The sequence below is a fragment of the Bidens hawaiensis genome, unplaced genomic scaffold, assembly GCF_021521415.1.
Source record: "Bidens hawaiensis isolate Kalapana, Puna unplaced genomic scaffold, B.hawaiensis_p1.1 tig00000237_1, whole genome shotgun sequence".
Classification (NCBI taxonomy): Eukaryota; Viridiplantae; Streptophyta; class Magnoliopsida; order Asterales; family Asteraceae; genus Bidens; species Bidens hawaiensis.
Window position 1 is genome coordinate 438,366 of NW_027491021.1, and position 18,910 is coordinate 457,275.

Below are 18,910 nucleotides of genomic sequence, written 5' to 3' on the forward strand. Positions count from 1 at the left end.
CAAGAGGCTAAGGTGGCTGCTTGGCATCTTTCTGATGCTCGCGAAAGAGCTGAAAAGCTCCAAGCCGAGCTCAGTGAGAACAGAGCCAGTGCCAACAGCGCCTTCGTGAAGCGCGGGCATGAGCTTCAGGCGGCGCGGGAGAAGCTGCAGGCGGCGGAGGCGGATGCGGCCAAGTTCGCGCGAAGAGCGCGCGACTTGGAGTTAGAGGCTGAGGCGCGTGACCAAGCTCTTGTCCAGTCTATCACTGAAAAATCATCACTGGAGAGTGAGGTTGCGCGCCTGAAGAGGGAGTTGGCGGCCGCGCAGGCCGATAAAGACGAAGCCTTGGCGACGACAGCGTCTAGCCAGGAAGCACTTGATGCTGCGCAGGCGGAGAAAGAAGAAATCTTGGCGGCAGCAGCGTCTGACAAAGAGGAGCTGAAAAAGACTAAGGAAACTGTTGAGTTATTAAACTCTCAGGTTCCTTCCCTCGAGACGTCTGTTGCTGGCCTCGCGCAGGATCGCCACTGGCACATCTCACAGGGCATGACTCGTTGCGCTTTCGCGATGAAATATTCAGACGAGTTTCAGGCCCTTGTGATGGACTGCAATGCTGCCGCGCGCTTGGTGGGGCGAGCTGAAGGGTTTACGGATGGCTATGAATATGGCATGCTGAAGAAGAACCCATCCGAGTACCCTTATCAGAGCTCCGTTGCCTGCGCGGACATGGCCGCGATGGGGGAGAAGTATATGAATACTCCCATTCCCATCCTTGCGCAGGTATTTTAACTTTAATGAGATTACCCTGACTTATTTTGTAAGTCTTTTTGTACTCATGTTTTTGCTTATGATTTGCAGATATCCGCGCTTGCTGACCAGCCCGATCTCGTCGCGCTAAAGAAATTACTTGACGAGTGCGAAGGGGCTGGCGGCGATGATGGCGCGGGGAATGCTGGCGTTGCTAGCGGCTCTGGCGTGGCCAAAGGATCTGCTCCTGACACTGTTGCGATAGAAGACTCCATTCAAGATGAAGAACTTGACTATGGTCAGTTTGGAGATGACGAGGAGCAGGCTGCGCCAGATGCCGAGGGCGATGATGAGGATGATGAAGAGGCTGATGTCAACGTGGAGACTTGAGAAGCCCTTCATGTTTTTTTTTTTTTTTTTTTTTTTTTTTTTTTTTTTTGTAGTTCGTATCTCAGCTTGTAAACTTGTAAATTTCAATGGAATGAAATTTTGTTTTTCTCCTCTTCGCATCTTGCGCATTCCCATTCATCTCTTTATATCGCATGTTTGCTTGTTGAATATAAGATATGCTTGCGCGTTGGAATAAGAACAAAGTTGTAAGGAATTTATTATACTTATCCCTTGTCATATTGTAAGTGATTTTGCCATATCTTGATTATGTTGACACGTGTCTTGGCGCTTTCATTATTCCTCTTTTGCGCGACGTTATCGCGCGTTTATGGAATTATGATTTTTTTTTTTTTTTAGCCTTACGCGTCAATGTGTTACTCAGATATCCATTACAATTTTATGCGCGTCCTCGACCTGAGACCTTAACAACTATGTTTTGGCATTTGCTTTGCCTTAGTTGTGTTTAGGTATTTTATGGTCAGGCTGCGCAGCATGTAGGATGGATGTTGTGAGTTGTTTGAGCTAAGGCTCACATTATTGGGCTAAGGCCCTGACGTTTTAGAGTTAAGACTCTTTAACGCGTTTGCGCATGTATGTTTTACTTCGTTTTATTTTGTTTTGATGTCAATATAGTGTTGTCATATTGCTCAAAATTAATAAAGGGAAGTGTGAAACATGTATGCAAAAGGTAGTAGAATTGGGCTAAGGCCCTGACGCTTTAGAGTTAAGACTCGTTAACGCGTTTGAGCTTGAAGCTCGCGCATGTATGTTTTACTTCGTTTTTAATTCGTTTTGAGGTCAATACAATATTGTCATATTGCTCAAAACTAATAAAGAGAAGTGTGAAACATGTATGCAAAAAGGTAATAGAATCCACATTAAGAGAAGATGGCGCGTATCATTATTCATAATGGCTGAAAAAGCCTTGATTACAAACTTGACATTTTTACATGAAACATTTTCTAAGCTGTGCCGCGTTCCATGCGCGCTGGATCTTCTTTCCATTCAAATCTTTTAAGGCGTATGCGCCTTTTCCCAATTCTTCCAAGACTTGATATGGTCCCTCCCAATTGGGGGACAATTTTCCCGGGGGTATCGCGCGGCTAGCTTCATTGTTTCGAAGGACAAAATCATTTTTCTTAAAGTGGCATTCTTTCACGCGCTGGTTGTAATATTTTTCCAGCTTTTTCTTGTACTTGGCTTCACTAATGATAGCCGTCTCTTTGCGCCCTTCAAGTAAGTTGAGATCCAACCTCCTTTCGCGCTCGTTATCAATTTTGTTCATCATGAGCACTCTATGGGATGGGCATCCAATTTCTGCTGGAATCATTGCCTCTGTTCCATAGGTTAGGCTGAACGGGGATTCGCCATTGCTGGTTTTGCTTAATGTCCTGTGTGCCCACAGGACATTAGGTAGCTCTTCGACCCAAGAATGGGATTCTCCCTCCAACCTTTTCTTCAGCCCGTTTAACAAACTTTGGTTCGCGCGTTCCACTTGTCCATTCCCCTGAGGGTGATAAATGAAGTGAAAATTTGGTTGATGCGCAATTCCTTGAGCCAGCTGGATATCTTCTTGTCAGTGAATTGCTTGCCATTATCGCTCACAATTTCCATGGGCAAACCAAAACGGCATATGATGTGGCTCCAGATAAACTGCTTCATCACTTCGGCTGTGATTTTTGCTAGTGGCTTGGCTTCAACCCATTTTGTGAAATAGTCTATTGCCACTACCAAAAATTTTACTCGCCCAGGCGCTTGCGGTAGGGGACCCACAATGTCGATTGCCCATTTGTGGAAAGGCCATGCTGAGGTTACTGGAATCAAGTTGTTCTTTGGCCGCATGGTGTTTGGCGCATAGCTCTGACATGCTTTGCATTTTTGGATCTCCTTTAGAGCGTCCAAGTACATGTCTGGCCAATAGTAGCCTGCGCTCATTGCCTTGGCAACCACCATGCGCGGGCCAGCATGAATTCCACAGATTCCTTCGTGTATCTCTCTGATCACATAGCTTGCTTCCTCAGCATCTAGGCATTTCATGAGCGGCCCAAGATAAGAGCGTCGATACAATGTATCGTCAAGCAGTTCATAGTTCTGCGCCTTGTGTCTTATCTTCCTCGCTTGTGCGCGATCATCTGGTACCTTCCCCTCCTTTAAGAATTCCATTATTGGAGTTATCCATGATGAAGGGGTTGTATGAGTTACCAGGACAGACTTCGCTACCACCGACGGGTTGCTCATTACTTCTACCCTGACATCCTTGCCAAAGTGATCAAAACTGGTTGATGCCATCTTACTCAGCGCGTCTGCAGATTTGTTTTCACTGCGCGGAATATGAATGATTCTGAAGCAGTCAAATTGCTCGATGAGCTTTTTCGCCTGCTCTAGATATAGAGGCATGGTGTTCTCCTTGGCATAATAAAGGCCATTGACCTGTGCTGCTACCAAGTAAGAATCAACATGGGCCTCTAGCTTCTTAACCCCGAATTTGTGCGCGATGCGCAGGCCAGCCAGCAGGGCTTCATACTCAGCCTCATTGTTGGTGCTCTTGAAGTCCAACCTGATGGCGTAAGTATATTCATGATTCTCTGGATCCACCAGTTTGAGGCCTGCGCCGGACCCTTCATTGTTTGAAGCTCCGTCAGTGAACAATCTCCAAACATTTTCTTCATCATTGGCTCGCGGAGGGTCTACCTCGCGCTGAGCCTCTTCAATTCTTCCTTCTGGGACTTCTGCAATGAAATCAGCCAAGACTTGTCCCTTTATTGCTGGACGGGGCTTATAGGAGATCGTGTGCTCTCCTAATTCCAGCGCCCACTTTGTCAGCCTTCCTGAGAGCGCGGGGCGCCGCAAGACTTGCTGGATGTTGTAACCAGTCAGAACTTCAATGGGATGACCATTGAAATATCTATGAAGCTTGCGCGACGCGTGTGTTAGTGATAAAACTAACTTTTCCATGATGGAGTAGCGCGTCTCAGGATCTGTCAGCACCCGACTCACATAGTATATTGGCGTTTGGATTCCCTTGCGATCCACCAATAATACTGCGCCGATGGCGCGCTCTCCTGCTGATAGGTATAATGTCAAAGTTTCACCAGGAAGAGGAGCTGTGAGCGCGGGCAGATTTATCAAACATTCTTTAATCTCACTGAAAGCCTGTTCGGCCTCAGGAGTCCATTTGAACTGTCTTTTCTTTAAGCAGTTTCTCAATGTATTGACAAATGGGGTAGATTTGGTTGCATGGTTCGCTAGGAACCTGTTGATTGATACCAATCTACCATTCAGCTTCTGAACTTCTTTCATGGTGGATGGCGAGGGCATGTCAAGGATGGCCTCCACCTTCTCAGGGTTCACCTTGAAACCGTCCTTGGTGACCATTACACCTAGAAATTTTCCCTCTAGTACGCCGAAAGTACATTTGCTCAGATTGAGCTTCATGTTAACTTCCTTTAGGCGCCCAAGGGTTTCTTCGATGTCTTTGAGCATTTGCTTTTCCTCCCTGCTCTTGATCACCAAATCATCCACATAGACTTCTAGGTTTCTTCCGATTTGATCGCTGAAAACGGCATCCATAAGTCTTTGATAGGTGGCGCCCGCATTTTTCAAACCAAAGGGCATTTTTGTGTAGCAAAAAACACCCTTGTCGGTTCTAAATGCGGTCTTGTCCTCATCTTGTGGTGCCATTTGAATCTGGTGATAGCCTTTGTAAGCATCCAGGAAACATTTGAGCTTGAATGGCGCCACGGAGTCCACCTTTGCGTCGATGTTTGGGAGAGGGTAACAATCTTTTGGGCACGCTTTGTTGAGGTCCTTGAAGTCAATGCACATCCTCCACGACCCGTTACTTTTCTTTACCATCACAGGAATGGCTACCCATGTCTGGTATCGTATCGGGCGGATGATGTTTGCGCGCAATAGATCCTCAACCTGCTCATTCATGGCCCTCGCTTTCTCATCCCCCATGACTCTCTTCTTTTGAGCAATTGGCTCTACAGACTTGAACGTGTTGAGAGCGTGTTGTGCCAGGTCTCGCGGAACCCCAGTCATATCAGAGTGTTGCCATGCGAAGACCGACATATTTGCTGTGAGCAATCTTTTCATTCTCACCCTCGTGTCGTCTGATATCGTAGCGCCAATTGTGATTTTTTGCTCCGGGAATTTCGGGTTGAGAATCCATTCCTCTGGCGCATTTTCTGCCATTGGAATTTTCATTCTCCCCTCCCGCGGAGTACTTGTCACTGCGCACAAATGATCCCGGTATACAAAAGTTACACCTGTTGGTGTTGGGAACCCCAACGCGCCGTGCGCTGGCGATGGTATGGCGTTAAATTGGGCAATCGTTCCCCTACCCAAGATCATATTGTGGCAAGAAGTGGTGGGCAAGACCAAGAAGTTGACAACTTCGGCTCGCTTGTGTTTCTCATCCCCCATGGTTAGTTCAAATTGTATTTGACCTAGGGGATGAATGATTTCATTGGAAACACCAGAGATCGGTGCATTCACAATTTCAAGCCTTGCTTGGTTTGCCGGATCCAGTTTCCTGAAACATTGCTCATACATTATGTCTGATTCGCTGCCAGTGTCCACCAGGACTTTTGACACTTCGTAATGAGCAATGTGTGTAGTGATAACAAGAGGGCTGCTGATGGAAGGGCCTCCCCTGATTCTTGGGAAGATGACTTGTTGCTCGCGCCAATCTCCTTGAATTTGCACGCTTCTTTTTCTTGACGTTTGCCCTTGCCTTCCTCCCTCGGCCACACAGATTCTTTTGTACTTTTTGCTGGCAGAGGCTCCTTCTGGTTGTTCATTTTCTGGTCTTGAGTTTTTTACCAGGTGAGCCAGCTTGCCTGATTTCACATCCTTCTCAATTGCATCCTTCAAATGATGGCATGCATCGGTGTTGTGTCCAGTGGATTTGTGAAACTCACAGTACTTGCCACTATTTGATGGTCCCTTGTAGTGTAGTGGCTTGGGGCTTTTGAACTGGACATTCTCAGTGCTTAACACCTGTGAAGGCGTTTTAGTGAGGGGAGTCCATATTCTTGGCAGAGGTCTGCTAGGATCTCTGCCGCCCTCCCTCCTGTCACCCTCCCCGCGATTACGAACATCTTTTTGGGGCTGGGGTGAGCTTGGTTGCGCCTGTTTTTCTGCGGAAGAAAAACTGGTTGGTTGCAACCTGGACCATACGGAGTTCTGCTTTCCCCTCTTTTCTTTGCTGCGCGGTGACTCAGCTTGATGCGCTCTTTCTCTTGCCCTATCTTGGGCAATTTGTTTTTCATTCCTCGCGAAAACTCGCGATGCTTCCATTAACTTGGCCCACGTGGTGGGCATGCCATCTCGACTTACGAGAGCTCGGCGGAGTTGATCACTGCGCGCGCCTTGTATAAAGGCTACGCGCAGGAGTTGCTCAGTTATACCTCCGATTGCCAGAGACTCCTGATTGAAACGAGTGATGTAGTCTTCAATCGTTTCATCATTCCTGCGTACGCAGTGCATGATGTCATCAGGATCGCGCGTGTGTCTGCGCTGCTGTACGAAGTGGGCTTGGAACTTTTCTAATAGTTCCTCGAACCCATCAATTTGCCCAGTCGGCAAGCTCTCGAACCATACCCGCGCCGCGCCCGTGAGGCAGCGAGCAAACATATGACACCATGTTGGCATCGTCCAGCTCTCTAGGTTTCCCGTGTTGTAAAAACCTTGCAAGAAGTCGTCTGGATCTGTTGTGCCGTCATATTTACTCAAACCACTTGGCATCTTGGTTTTGTGCTGGATGGGAGCCTGCGCGATGTGCGCAGTGAACTTTGAATGTTTCACCAAGATGGCTGGTCTGTACGGTGTGGTTACATCCACCTGCCCTCTAACTGGTGGGCTGTACGGCATGTGCAGATCCAGATCGGCTCTGGCTCCAGGCGCCATGTTCACAGGCGCGCGGAGCTGTGAGCCTCCTGCATGAGTATCTCGCGTCTTCCTCATGCTGTGCACTTCTTCATCACTGAACTCAGTATGTGCAGTGTGAACAGAATGCCCTTCTTCCGGCGCGCGCGGCCTCTTTGTTGCATGAACAGTTTGTTTATCAAGCGCTTGCCTTTGTGCTAAGTCGGCTAGCTTTTTCTGCTTGACCATCTCATTATACTTGTCCATTAGACGCCGCTGCTCGTTTATGAGCCATTCTTTAGGATCATTTGTTTCATCTTCTGGACCCATTGGTCCTTTTTGTTTCGCGCCGGCAAGATTTTGTAACGTGAGATCGTCTGGAGGAGTTTCAGTCTGGCCGTGAGGAGTTGTGATGAAGGGACGGTTACTGGTGGTGCGCGTAGAATCACGCGGCACCCTCAGAAACTGTTGTCCCTCATTAACGTCCTCACGTTCAATATCCTCCAGAACTTGATCAACGTTATGAACGCCAGAAACCATGGTGATTTTTTGTTTATATATAGATCTGATGAGATCTGATTGCCGTTGTAACAGTGGATGGCGCCAATGAAGAGACGTGGATCGACTCACTGGTAGACGATCTACTTTCCTCGGGTGTGATTATACTATTTCACTGATGGTTTTCTTGGATCTGGGTTCTTCCACCTACAAAATGAACAGCACCGTCAACTTACTCCTCAGAAAGGGACAGAGGGGTCCTCTTTGGGGTAACCCTCCGGTGTGAGAATAAGTATCTGTAGGAGAAGATAATAATGTGTGAGTAAAGAAATCTGGAGAGTATTGCTTAATAGCTGAATACTCTGTAGATTTCTGTGATTGAGAGTGTTACTGACTGTAACTGTCTGTGAGTGAATGTAATTGAATATGCTTGAATGTGAATGAATAATGTTATGATTGAGTGTTGATGCTGTATTTATAGTGCTAGGGTTTCCACTGATTGGGCTCAGCCTTGTTGGCCTCCTCCAATTGCTCTGCGCCACGTGTCCTCTGGGACACCTGGTGCTTTCTCATTGGTTGTAATCACGTGGTAGCACATGTGTCATGCTGAGTTGTCCACCTTTCATTTGGCAGCTGTCAACATCAGCATATTCTTATTCCTTAAAAAGATGCCTTCTGGAAGGTTGTCTGACGTGCACAATCAAGGTTGCCCTAATCCTGATTTGGATAAGGACGAGGTTGATTATGTGCATGTGTGATATGCGCCTATCCTGAGGATGCGCGAGGTCTTCTCTTTATTCTCACGCGCAGATGTTTCATGCGCAGATGTGATATGCACGAGCATGTGATATGCGCCACGCGCATATGTGATATGCGTGAGCATATGTGATGCGTGAGCATCTGTGGTGCCTGGGCATATGATGCCTGAGCATGTGTGGTGCCTGGGCATATGATGCCTGAGCGTATATGTGATATGCGTGAGCATATATGATGCGTGAGCATCTGATGCCTGAGCATATGTGATATGCGTGAGCATATATGATGCATGAGCATCTGATGCCTGAGCATATGTGATATGCGCCATGCGCATAGGTTTTGGCTTTGTGCCTTCATAATGTCTTTGATTTCAAGACTCTTGTCTATATCTTGTGGGTTGACCCGCCTCGCTCGTTGTTGAGGCGGGTACATACCTCTTCAGTATTCATTTATGTTAGTTTAGCCTTAAAATTAAATCATGTGAAAGTAACATCTTATTTGGAATAAAGATTCTACAAAGCCTGGGTCAACTAACGATTAGAAGTCCTCTGTTTCAGGTGCATAATTAAGCATTGGCCAGCCTGAAAATGAATGTTAATCTAATAACTTTCAATAAAATGGGTCATCTAACTAAACATCAATCAATCAATCAATCAATCAATCATGCCCAGTAAAATCCCACCGACAGCAAAGCTATAAGTAGGGTCTGGGGAGGGTGGGATGTAGGCACACCGTACCTCTATCCAAAGGAATAAAGAGGTGGCTTCAAGAGAGACCCTCGGCTCTAAGTACATGTGTATGAAGCAAAATAAAGCAAAATAAAGGAAATCAAAGTTTAACAGTTATATAAAAACTACTACTAATTATAATAATATTAATAATAAGATCACAGTTTAACAGCTATATAAAAGCTAATAATAATTATAATAATAATAATAATATATGTAAGGGAAATACCATTATGGTATGTGGCCTAAATAAGTTAAGTCTAAGCCCTAAGGTATTACATTCTCTCTAAAAATCCTTAACTTTAATTCTACTTCTCCACGAATTCCTATCCTCAACCATGTCCTCGGAGAGGTTTAGGTCTATCAAATCATGCCTAGTCCTCTCATCCCAAGTCAATTTCGGTCGTCCTCTACCCCTCCTCCCCTCTATAGTAATGTTTTCTACGGATCTAACAGGATTCGTCGTCTGTCTTCTCTTTACATGTCCAAACCTCATCCCCTCTATAGTAATGTTTTCTACGGTCATCTAACTAAACATGATTAAAGAAAAATATATTAAGAGATTCATTAATGCAGCTTGTAATTCACTTGCAATCAGTTCCCATTAAATATATATAATACACTCTATTCATAAATCATAATTATAAGTTATAACTTAACTGGAGTGTTGTCAATAAAAATGAAAGTTACAGCTTCATAAAGTTTGCAGGCAATACAACCTTCTTCTCCAGTTGGATGACGTATGAGGGGGTGTTCTCCTCGAAACCGAGGGCTCAAAGGACCCTTCTCAAATGGATAATTAATCTGCAACACAACAATTAATTCATATGATATTAGATTACAAAATAATTACCAAAAGATAAGAGTAGTAAAGGGATAATGTATGTTAAGCCATTTAAGTATTTAACTTTTTCCGTTAAAACTATTGTATAGGCCACCTAAATATGTGTCGTTTATACAAATTCCAGTAAAAAATGTCGTTTGACAAAATGCCCTTGGTTCTTAATCAAATCAACAAAGTTTCACACCCAAAAAGAAAGACTGAGTTTTCAGTTCAGTTTTGGTTTTGTATGTACCAAGAAAACCATACAAGACCTGTAAATATGAAAAATCAACTTTTGTTATAGAATTTATGGATTATAATCTTTATTTTTGAATATTATATAAATTATCAACAAAAAGTTAACAAATGACCAAGGGTAAAAATTTACTATTTTGGGCGTTTTTCATGGCTCAAAATTTTCAAACTTAAACAGCAAAACCAGAAAAACAAAAACTGAGACTACACGCATTTCAACAAAGCCAAGAGCTTTAACCGTCTAAACACATAATCTACAACCCGTTTTCTCAACATTTTTTCTATTAACTTTTTAATAAATGGTATCAAAATATTACATCTTAAGCATGATGCAAAACTGCCATTGGCCCGAATAAACAAGCAATTGCTCGGTGCGTGTCTTGCAAAACCCTTTCAAACAAATTAAGTTTAGGTGAACCGCCATACTAATCATTTCAACTTCCGTGTGACAGCAATTCTCCACCTTGAGTTCTTTCCTCTTTTAACCTTTTTTATAGCTACTAATATTTCTTCTACCAAACGCCCTTTATTAACTTACCGAACCCACCTCGCCAGAGAAAGTATCATTACCGAAATATCGGTTGCAACTTGTAATTCATGGAGCGAAAACCTCGTAAGTTGCCCTAAATGAACTTCATGATCTTCTTTGTCTTTAAATACATAATAATTAGTAAAAAATCATGGACAGGCCGTCGGTGAGGTTCATAAGTCATAAAAAGCCATTTTTAAAAAATATCAATTCGGTTCGGATCAAAACGGGTCATCATATTTTCTTTAAAAAAATTCTTGCTTTGACTTGTTTAAATATTGCAGGTGAGATGTTAGGAGATAACAAAAAGTGAAACCTCTGTTGTGTAGGAATTAAGGGTTTTAATTGAACATGATCATCCGGTATAACATTAACTGTTTGGATCATCAGATATGTTTTTGCTTTTACGAAATATTTAAGAGCTTTTTCTTCATCCAACATGTTTTTTGGCAAGGATTGGTATAAGTAAAACCAAATAGGAACTTGTAGCCTATAAAGTAGTTTTGATGATAACAGTTTAAAACTTGGTATAATGAAAAAAATCAACACTAATTATTAGGTGGCTTCCACATACATTATCCCTAAAAAGTGACTAAAAATGCTTACATTAACTTTTGGGTCAAAGAAGGTGTTGAGTGTCAGTGACATGCCTTGAACCCGTTCAGTTAGAAATTATGTATTAATGCTCCACTCAAAGGCTGCACATAGTTAATAAGTATAATCAAGAATTGCATGATCATTAAAAGATACAAATATATCAAACCAAGCCCATATGAAAAGTACTAGAACCAGAGTCTTCTGAGATCTCTTTTGCAAGCCTTTCTCTTTTCTCATCACCTGCACTATAAAGTTTAGTTATGTACATATTATCATAAAGATATATAACAAGATGGAAACTAACCTAGTTATTCAAACTATAAGTACTAAACAACCAGAATTGCAACCATTAAATATTATCAATGCAAAACAATGACAAGCTCCTTACTCTACCATTTAAATTATAACACCTACAAAACATTGTTGTAGAAGATAACTGTTAGGATTAAACGCACACACGAAACTGAACACACACACGAAAGCAGTAAACGAACACGAGGATTTAACGTGGTTCGGTCTAAACTAACCTACGTCCACGGGTGGCAACTAGGTATATCTTTATTGAGTGACCAATATTACAAGTACATAATGTTGTTTATATAGAGACTGAACTAGGGTTAGTAAATTATTATGCAAGAAATCTAAACCGGGCCGGGCTTGGGCCCGACCGCCCACACCCGTCTCCTCTTTTGACTTCATATAATAAACCGGGCCAACAAGGCCTACGAACCCAACAATCTCCCACTCGGAGGCCTTGAGTACTCTCGTCTGCACTCCTGATTGTACTTCTGTAATCTGAACATTAAACTTCTTCTAGTTGCCACCGCCTTCTCATCAATTAACCTGAAGGTCCGTTGAAGCTCCCCGGAGCTCCAACACGTCAGTCACGGCTAAAACTGCCCCTGACCCGTTCTCTGTCCCTACCGGCTCCCACTGAAACAAACTACCGGATCCCGAGATACTCTGAGAACAAACACTCTCCATATTCAGCAAGTAATTCACTGGAGAGACTTTTACAGCTGGAATACTGGTTTCTTAATCCACTGTCGACCTGGAACTGTAACTGAAACACGACCTGTGCTCCCACTGTCACGATGTCCCCAAACTGATTTAACCTTCCTAGCTCGTTCATCCTGAATCTTCACTTTGGCTCTGGGTTTGTTACTTGCAAAACGAACCTTCTTCTGCCCACGAGATTCTGTGAACCGGACTTTGTCTTTCACCAAAACTGGATCCACTCCTTTCGGTGACATATCGACCATATACAACGAACCCATTTTCTTGCCACGAGCAACCACGAGATTCCCTTTGACTACTTTCCACTGCCCATTCCCGAACTTAACATCGTACCCTTGGTCATCCAACTGCCCAACTGATATCAAACGTTTCTTCAAACTTGGAATAACCCTCACGTCTTTCAAAGTCCAAGAAGTACCGGCTGAAGTTATCAAATCAACGTCTCCCATACCCGTAACCTCTAAAATATCATCATTCGCTAGTCGAACCTTTCCAAAATCCCCAAATTTAAGATTCTTCATCGTTTCACTACAGTGTGTGGCATGAAACGATGCACCAGAATCCATCACCCAAGCATCAACGCTACTCTCAACACTACAAACCAAAGCCTCATCACTACTGACCCCGTCATCTGTGTCGTCTTCTGTAACGTTCACCTCTTTCTTACCATTCGGACACTGATTCCTGAAGTGTCCTTTCTCTTTACAACCCCAACATTCAATATCCTTACGAGTCTTAGACTGACTCCTCTTCCTGCTCCCACTACCTCGCTGTTTTCCCCTACCTCTACCTTCTGTGACTAGCATATTGCCTGATGATTCACCTGAACTTCTGCGTCTTGAATTTTCTCCCAGAATCAGATCTCGAATCCCATCGAAAGTAATATTTGTAGACGAACTACAAACCGCAGTCACTGTTTGCGACCAACTGTCGGGCAAAGAGGATAATAACAAGAGGCCTTGAACTTCATCATCAAACTTAATGTCAACTGACACTAAGCGGGACAAGATCGAATTAAGATTATTGATATGAGTTGTAACTGACCCACCCTCTTTCATTCGAGTTGTCACTAGCTCTCGGATAAGATAGACTTTATTCGCTGCCGAAGGCTTCTCATACATGTTGGATAGTGCGTCCATCATACCACGGGCTGTGGTTTCTTTCATGACGTTAAACGCCACATCTTCTCACAACGACAATGTAATACAAGCCCTAGCTTTCTTGTCTAACTTCTTCCAATCTGCTTCTGACAACTTTTCTGGTTTTTCATCCTCAAACACTACATCCAAGTCTTTCTGACAAAGTAGTGCCTCAATCTGCATCTTCCACCAACCGAACTTCTGTCCGTCAAACTTCTGTATCGAAACCTTTCCGTCTTCTGCCATGGCAATGACTAAAACGAAAAACTGGATAAAACAGAGACTGACACAGCAACACGAGCCTGAACTTAACGATTGTTCTACTAAACTCTGTTAAAAAAATCAACCTATTTATACGCAACGGAAATACGAACTGTAAATCAGAAACCGAAACTTTAAACTGAAACGATAAACCTGACAAACGCGGTTGGCACTGGTTCTCCGTTTCTTTAAACGACTTCAACTGTTCTTCAACAAAAAAAGGATCTTGATTGGCTCGTCTTAACTCGTTCTTGCTTAACCAAAAAATATTGAACTTGGGTAACAGCTTAAGTCACGGACCAACAGCAAACCAAAATAGACCACTTTTAATTTGCTAGGCCCATGTGGGATCTGGTCCAAAGAAACATAAAATATCTCGGTCTCCAACCTACTTGGAAATCACACTCCAAGTCAAAACAAACCTATCTTCACGGGACGGCGCATACGATGAGATACCAATGGTGATGCTCTGATTAATAGCTTTCAACAAAATAAAAGAACATCAAACTAACCATTGATCGTTGGCGACAACAATTCTAGCGATGGCGGAAACTGCCAACCGTTGGTTACTGGTGGTGTATGGCGGTGGACTGAACCCTAGTCGCGATCGTCGGGCTGGGTTTAGTGGCGGCGAAACAGCGGCGGCGTAAACCCTAACGACAATCGGAGAACCGTAGCGGCGGCGGAACCCTAGCGCAGTGGGGTGGCGGCGGCTGGATGGTTTGGCGGCGACTCGGCTGGTTCAACGTGTTCTTCGCGTGATCCGAACCTAAGCTCTAGATACCACTTGTTAGGATTAAACGCACACACGAAACTGAACACACACACGAAAGCAGTAAACGAACACGAGGATTTAACGTGGTTTGGTCTAAACTGACCTACGTCCACGGGTGGCAACTAGGTATATCTTTATTGAGTGACCAATATTACAAGTACATAATGTTGTTTATATAGAGACTGAACTAGGGTTAGTAAATTATTATGCAAGAAATCTAAACCGGGCCGGGCTTGGGCCCGACTGCCCACACCCGTCTCCTCTTTTGACTTCATATAATAAACCGGGCCAACAAGGCCTACGAACCCAACAATAACCTCATTACCAATTATTAACACATTCCATGTCAGCGTGTTTGTGTTCGCAATGTCACAGCATAAATATTTTCATATACATCACCTATTAATATCATTAAACTTAGAGAGCAACAATATGACCGACAACGACAATACATTCTACCACTTTTATCAGTTAAAAAAGAGTGCCTGGTTGCAAACGAGTGTGCACCAGAAATTGTCTCGTTGTTATGGCCCTGCAATACTTGTCCCACCAAAAACTTGTATCAAATGAAGATATAACATATCATCCAAAACTACTTCTAGTTTTTTTTTTTTTTTTTTTTTTTTTTTTTGAAAAGAGAAGATCATACATTTAGATTTAAAACTATAAAAAAAGGTAAACGTGCTCACACACTTTTGATTTAGGAAACTTAACCCATAATTATGAAAAGCTCACAATACAATTATCTAACATTCTAAAGTCTTTGATTTAAATTCAATCGGAAGATCGACTGCAATGAAAGGAACTTAAGTTTATGATTAAAAAACACAAGCACGATAACAAAGAAGAACATATACAATTATAAAACCCTAAAATTGGGAAGACAAATTATGAATGAAACTGACCTAATTTGCACAACCACCAACATTTTCAAAGTGCGATGAACTATCAGCGCCAAGCCGAGATTGAAGACCTGAATAACAGCACAACCAGAATTCTCATATCAGGAGGTGACATTCATGAAAGAAAGCAATTCAATTCTCATATTAGCGTGTCGACTTTCATTAATCACGAGAGGGAGTAGAGGTAGGTCTGATATTTGAGAGATCCGTACATATGATATCAATGTGGAATTGGGTTTCTGGAAGTATACACTTTCAGGGCGGGAGTTAATAAACTGCTTTTTTTTTTCATAAGAAAACTGTGCCATTTGAACATGTTAAACTACTAACCCTCTTGCAGCCTGTTAGTTAGACTTGTACATTAATGCATTAATGAGTTGTACATTATAATCCGTATGTCGATGTTCATTAAAATTTATATTAAAACGTTGAAAAAAATAAACACAACGCAACGGTACATTCGGAATCTGTGAAAAATGATATTTTAAAAGATATTAGAAGAAAATAAAAAAAATAAATAAAGTGTTATGAGTGTAGGTTAAAGATAAGAGGTTAAAATTGTTAATATATACAAAATTTTCAACATTTGAGTAAAGGTTAGGTACCAAAATTGTATGTGTATATTTTCATCCGTATATGGATTTGTCTAAAAGACTTATATGCCCCTTAAAAGTGTTAACCCTATGCAGTGAAACTTTTACAATGAGCAACACAATTTGTATTACTTAAAATTTAAGATGCCCACAACTCAGTATTATATACAGTAGAGATAATTTATATTTTATATTTATAACAGTTAGTTTCTACAAATAATCTTTTTCTATTTTACTTAAAAATTTTGAAATTCCCACTTTTTAATATTTGCTCCCTCCTTCCTATCCTTGAATTAGTTTCCCTTGGTAATTACTAACTAACCCATAATCAATTCAGTGGTTGAAACCCTAATTTGCAAATCGGCTCCACCTGAGGGCGAATGGAACAACGAACAACTGCTTCACCTCCTATGTTTCTTATTCTGTTGTTAGAATCCATTCTAATTTGCAAATCAGGTGCTTGGATCGGCTCGTCTTCGCGATTTGGCCATGAACTACAATATCTCTTATGTATTTATGTTTTCGTAGTTCTACACGATTTAGATTACAAAATAAGACCATCTAATTGTGCGTGAATACTAAGTTATGGCACCCATGTATGCGATGATGGTTAACTCGAATTAGGCTATTGATTTGCCTCAATGAAAAATGAATCGTTTGGGGAATATGGTAGAGTAGGTCAAGCATTATTAAATTTGCCTAATGTTTAATTGGGTTTGGCTTGGTTCTGCGTTTATAAGTAGATTTATATGTTTAAAGTTTAAACTATATAGTTTTTAATCAGTATATTAATTTGTTGTAGGAAAGTTCGGTGTTTTCTAAAGTAATTTATGTTTGTGCCTTTCACATCAATAGAAGACTTTAGTTTTTATGATAATTTAATTGACTTTCATCTAGAATGACTTATTCATTTTTATTTGAGCAGAAGTTGATGAATCTTCAAGAATTTGTGACCCAGGAAATATGTGATTCTGTGTTTGTGTGAAACTATGTAACTACTGAGATCTGTTTTTTTATCCAATTTTAATTGTTTTGTTTTTGTTTTTCATGTATATACATGTAATGTAAAGATAGAAGTAGTTTGCTCATATAACTTTTTCTAAAATTTCATGTTCAATCTGACACATATTGATTTACATAGGAAGTAAACGAATTGATCTGCAATTGATTGATATCAGTTAAATTTACTGTTATATAACCACCTGCAGAAATCACTATCATATTTGGATGGATAGTACGCAATGTATTTTAATGTTTATGTATATCTTGGGCATGTTTAATTTTTTATGATCACCTATTTTATTATGTGTGTTTAGGGTTCATTAAAAATAATTGCAAATGACTCTACAATCACACTCTGTGAACCATATGATTTTACAAACGATGACTACTCAAAAGTTAAAAACCCGGGGAAAGAGGATACATTCGATTAGTTAAAGTGATGCCAGCCGCAAAAAGTAATGGTGCTTCTTCGACAAATTCACAAACTATTGATCAGCTAAAGAGTCTAGTCAATGCTTTGGCTATCATCATCCAAGAACATATCCCAAATGTAAACTTGTCTTCGATTATAAGCAATACGAATATCTAGGTAATTACATGTATGCATTATTATTTGTTCTTTTATTACTATTTATTTGCTTTTTTTAAGGTCCATGGTATTGATTAATGGTCCATAACAACTCTTATATCAGTTAATGAAATATCATCTACAGAAATTCATAACAATATAATGGTAATTGCTTTAACTTGTTAAATTTAACTTTTTCGCAATACTAAATGGTTATTCTTATGTTGTAATCTTATTATGGAATTGATTATCAAAATATTTTCATTTTACAGGGCGAGAAAGACGTGTGGACCATTGATCTTTAACATTTTGTTGGCGTTGCGGTTAAGGTAATATGTTGGTTTTCTTATCTAATTGTTAGGTGTTGAGGCCAAGTATATATGTTTGCATATTATTTGTGGGTTTTTTTTGTCTAATTGTTAGGTGTTCGAACTATTTTCTTATACATGCTTTTGTTTTAAAGCAAGAACGACTTTTATAAATAAGGACTTTTTTTCTAATCAATACTAATGGTTGTATATGGTTTGATGATGGCAGGGTAGATATCCTGAGAAGCTTTGGAGCTAAGTTTTATTAAAGTGAAATTCTCAGCCAAAAGAACATTTAGACTTATCGTGTAAATATTTGGAATTTGAAATATGCTACTTATTACACTATATTTGTCTAGCATTTGGAATATATTTTGGATTAAACTTATTATTGAAGTTATAGTATTCTGATTTCTATATTTGCAATTTTGTCAAACTTTTATTTAGTATTTTTTGTATTGTAAATTGTGTGATTTTTGTAGCAAAATTAAGTGCCACTAAAATACTACATATGTTTAAATAAAAGCAATTTTTATTGACACAAAATTTGTGTTAGAAGAGTATTTATAAATTGTGGCAAAAAATATAAAAATAAAAAAGTGTCACTAAAGCTCGTATGAACATGTAAGTAAGATTACCTTTTTAAGACACAAAAATTGTGCCATAAAAGTTTTATTTTTAATTGTGGCAAAAAAACGAGTGCCACTAAAAGCCTAAAAACTTTGTGTGACAGATTAAAAAAGTGACATTAAAAGGCTTTAGCGTCACTGCTTCTAGTGACACTTCTTATGCGTGCTGCACATTCATATATGGGTCTTTAGTGATACTTTTTTGTTATTTAGCGGCACTTGTTGTATGTCACTACATGGCATTTTTTTTGTGGTGCATGGGCCAAGAACACGGTACCATTCCGAGTCACTTCTTCCACATAGTACAATCCTTGACGTTCAGTGTCACGCCCAATAATCACTCCCGTTCTTATATCTTGTAAGAAACAGAAGGTCGGGTGCATTAAAATGGTGCAATTTAATTCTTTTGTCATATGACTAATGGATAACAATTTATGTGACAAGGAAAGTACATAAAGACAATTTGATAGCTTTAATGTAGGAGATATTTCAATAGTTCCACCTCCTTTTACGGGAACTATCCCCCCATTGGCGGTTTTTATG

At 41.0% G+C, this 18,910-nt stretch overlaps 1 long non-coding RNA gene across 1 annotated transcript; it reads left to right on the forward strand.

The window, feature by feature from the left end:
* The first annotated feature begins 17,065 nt into the window (after positions 1–17,065).
* Positions 17,066–18,155, forward strand: LOC143602264 (uncharacterized). Its single transcript, XR_013147809.1, has 2 exons — positions 17,066–17,595; positions 17,703–18,155. It is a non-coding gene; the product is annotated as an uncharacterized LOC143602264 (long non-coding RNA).
* Positions 18,156–18,910: the final 755 nt, after the last annotated feature.